This window comes from Bubalus kerabau, chromosome 7 (genome assembly GCF_029407905.1).
Source record: "Bubalus kerabau isolate K-KA32 ecotype Philippines breed swamp buffalo chromosome 7, PCC_UOA_SB_1v2, whole genome shotgun sequence".
Classification (NCBI taxonomy): Eukaryota; Metazoa; Chordata; class Mammalia; order Artiodactyla; family Bovidae; genus Bubalus; species Bubalus kerabau.
The window spans coordinates 30252092-30256551 of NC_073630.1; the positions used below are offsets into that span (position 1 = coordinate 30252092).

A 4460-nucleotide genomic window follows, 5' to 3' on the forward strand; every position below is an offset into this window, starting at 1 on the left:
TTGGAGAATTTCCACTCTTATTACTGCACAGAATGTACATTGGTAAAGGAATGGTTCAATGGCAATCTTTGAACCAACTATTCTGGAATCCATTCCATTATTGCTCAAAGAAGATATGACATCTTTAAACTTTCAGGATCATGCTTCTCAATAATATCCAACTAAAATTTACCATCCTTCAAAGGCCATTACAAGGACCACCATCTCCCAGAGACCTATTTCCAAGCCTACCCTCCACCTTGGTCCAAGCAATTTTCTCCAATAATCTTTCAGTTCCACGTAGAAGTCCATATACATCTTTCCTACAGTACACTTACTAGTGTACCGCCTTGTATCGTCAAAGGCACAGTAGTGTCAGTTATGAACAGACTCTGCAGAAAGATAGACTTGAGTTCAAACCCTGAGACTCTCACTTGAGCTAGCGGTTTCATCTCTCTATGGTTCAGTTTATTGAGCTGTAAAATAGGGAGGATAATAATATTAGGACCTTATAAGGTCAATGTAAGAATTAAATAAGATAATACACTTGCCTGCCTCGGAGTTTAGCAGTCCATTAAGTTCAACCACTGCTACTGAATTGTGATCACTTGTACATCTTATCTCATATAAAATTATAAATCTTTTCTGAAAATTATAAATCTTTTACAACTAAAAAAATTACAGATCTTTTTAATTCCATGAAAGCACTTAATTGCTTTTCCTAATATCAATTTATTATGTGTTACTTTGAATGAAGATTAATTCTTCCAGAACACTACACAATACCTCCCACATTTATTTGTTGAATAACTGTTCACTTCCTTAGTATTCATCCCACCAGTGTTTCAGTTGAATACAAAGACAAAAGAAAGGAAGAATTTTCTGCACCTCAGGGTATCTGTCTGCTTGTTTGCTATTAATCTATAAATTTAAAGGACTAAACTAGACAATCTCTAAGGTGTCTTTAAATCTTCACATTCTGGAAACCTGTAATATCCATGAGAGTCAAATCATTCTTGTTCTCCAGTGAAGCTGCTGCTTTTTAGCTTTGCCAGAATTCTTTATCTTCCCACTTGAATGCCCTCTTTCTTTCCAAAACATCATCTATAAGGTTTATATTTTCTAGAGTGCCATATTTCTTTATTTTCACCTTCTTTGTCCAGTCCCTAAAATAACAGACACCTTGTTTAAATCATCAAGATCTATTGCTAAAAATTGTATTAAGTCATATATATATATATATATATACACACACACACACCAAAGAGGGTGGTCTTATTTTCTAGATGGTTTCTGAACACACTGTCATTAAATCACCTGTTAGCTACTTAATGGGAGATCTTTAAAGGCAACAAGTCATGAGATATCTCAAATCTATGAAATGTTTACCTAGCAGAAAACATTTGACCTGAGAAATAAACACTACCAGTTTTAGCCTTGGCACTCCTTTAGTCCTCAAGTCCTTCTGAGTTTACAGATGGTCTTAATTAAAAAACAAGTAGTTTCTAATTTATAGCACAGGAAACATTTAGAATTTGTTGTTGAAGTAGAGTTAGTGGAACCTAGTAACCCCAATCTTACCCCCAGAAAACTACCTCCATGACTTTAATTCATCTGTACAGATTCCTGATGTGTTCATAAGTCTTTTTTATTACATATATAATACACTTCTATTGCACTTTAAAAAAACTGACATAAAGACACCATATCAAGTCTTGACTTTTTCCACCTGTGTCCTTAAGTTGTGTCAAGCATGTAAGTGTTGCTGAATACAAAGACCAAGAGCCCTGGGTCTGGAATATTCATGGCTGATGGGCTTCATCTTTCACAGACCCCACATTCTCTAACTGTGACATCAGTGTCCTGAGCCTTTATAAAGTGGAACACTGCTTGCTTTGCACATGCCTGTGTGCTTGTCATCCCAGCTTTTCCTACAAAAACTCCAATAGCTGCTGTGTTTCACAGCCACGTTTCCTCACCTTTATATCATTTGTGTAACAAGTCATTTTCCACCACCAGTTTTTCTAATAGTCTATTCTGCTTGAAAGTCTTCAGCCTCATTTTTTAAAGGCAAACTCTAATCTTGGAATAATGAATGTTCTTAACCCATATGCACTCCATTTCACTCCCTGTAATAAACACACACACCAACACACAATCTGTCAAAGTTTGTCAAGAGGTGGAGCGGTGGGGTTGAAGGTCAAATTAAGAATGGTAGCTTTATGGTCTGGGAGACTAGCCAATATTAGTGTTCATAAGATGTAGCTTGAGCTGGACAGGGTTTGTGGTATAAACCCAGTAGACCAGAAGTCATATACTATATTTGAATTATTCTTCTTTGTTACTTAAAACTCACATTCTATGTAAAAGTTACCTTGATATTGACATTATTTGCATTTAGACACTCACACTTTTATAATAACAAGTGTAAGTAATTGGCATTTTTATTTCATGAAAACTTTCTTCGCTCTTTTACTCCCACAGTTAGAGACATTCTTTACACAAATGATTATTCATTGTTAACTTAGCAAACCTATTTGTATTTCTTTCATTAAACTAAAAGAAGCTTCCTCTAAGCTGTTTTTTATATCTTTAAAAACTTTAATTTTTCAATATTAACTAGCCTACTTAAAATACCACTTCAACTAATAGTTATATTCATAAACTAAATAAAATTTTGCAATGTAGGAGGGGGAAGAAAATAGGAGTAAATGGAGTATCACCTTAATATTAGGGCTTCATCTCTTTTTGACCCCATGAGTCTTCATGCCATCAACACACATGGAAAACATTGTGCTGTGAACTTGGAAGGAAAAGGTTTAGGAACCAACTCTGTCTCTGGGATGAAAGGGGCCTCTGGGTGCAGCTGGAACACTGCCAAAAGCTTCAAGGACCAGATAGTTGCTCTTTATTCTAAAAGGAATGGTTTTTTAAAACCTGTACCCAATTTGTTGGGTCCAAATTTAACTCTACTAAAGTGGAGAAGAGCCACAAAGATGATTAAAGGGTTGGAAAGTAATATCTATGGGGAAAGATTAAAGCAACAGAGATTATTGCGCCTGCTGAAGGGAAGACTGATGGATGATTTAATAACATTCTTAAGGTATTTGATCAGTTATCCCAGTGACCAGCTGTTCTCTATCGACAATGAGGACAGAACCAAAGGAAATAACCTTAAATTCCAATATGAAGGACTTAGGTGAGATCTAAGAGATCTCTCAGAGAGCTGGGTTGTTTAATAATGGAATGGGCTATCATCTCTAAAAGTCTTCATGTCTGACATAGATGACCCTCTCTGGAGTTGGGAGCTGTGGTGCTAATGGAAAGTTAGGAGGATAAATTCTCTCGTGTCTCTTCTGTATCTATACATCTGTGATTTTGAGTCAGATTCTCTTATGTCTATTTTAATACACACATGAATTGTGTAAAAAATTACTGGAGGCAGTGAAGTTAAAAGTCAAAGTCAAAAGAGATCTGGAAGATAAAACTTCTACATAAAGGGTTTTTAGAACTTGCCCAAAGCCCCAGACTACAGTAGACCTCCTTTCTTGACTTTACAATCATGTTAAAACACTATCCTCTTTACCTATCCTGAAATAGGCAGAAGGATATCAGAAGAAAAGAAACAGAAGCAAATCTGTTTCATCATAAAAATAGCCCAAACATAAGACACTGAACTCCCTAAGTCAAGGTAAATTACGCATGTGTAATGGAAAAGCATAGTGTCTATACTATGGGTTATTCTTTTTTCCAGATCTTAGTATCCATTGAAATATTAGGAAAAGCAGGATAGTAATATCTGTAAAGTTCACAGAATTATCAGAAAAAGTGCTGTGTCACCTTGTAGGCCTTCCAATGATTATATTTTTCACTTAAATGTACTCACAAGATCCCACTGTTTTCTTTCTGTTGAAGTAATTTGCAATAATTTTAGGGGACTTTACAAAGTGAATAAAAAAGGAACTGAAGCATCTGCAATTCAAGGCATTTAAGCTTTAATTCACAGACGGCAGCCCTGAGAATAATTACCAGGGCCTAGTCATTTTCTGCTGCACTGAACTTGAAAGGCACGCTAGCACTATTTTTTAAAAGATATCTTGAGATGCTGTATTTTTAGAATTGTTATAATTCCTCACTTGAGTGATTCAGTAACTGCATTACTTGCTATATGGTCCCCAAAAGAGCTTACATAACTAAACATATACAATTATAGGCAATCAAAATTAAGTGTCTTGGACAGTGGGCTGCTTTCCAGAATATGTGATAAGGGGAAATGAAACAAATCTTTTAAAATTGGCTTCCTAGGAATTCTTAAGCCTATAATAATATATTATCCAGAAATGTGCGGACCTTGAGAAAAATCTTTGTGTCTTGATCTGTCCATTTTATATCCTTATATATTTTTTTTTGACTTTTACTTATTTATTTGTTTTTTTTTCTTTTCTTTTTTTTTAATTTTATTTTATTTTTAAACTTTACAT

The 4460-nt window shown here is 34.9% G+C and overlaps 1 protein-coding gene across 1 annotated transcript in view; it reads right to left on the reverse strand.

The window, feature by feature from the left end:
• Window positions 1-4460, reverse strand: part of COL25A1 (collagen type XXV alpha 1 chain) — a 494071-nt gene that overhangs the window by 434781 nt on the left and 54830 nt on the right. The gene's annotated exons all lie outside the window — the stretch shown is intronic.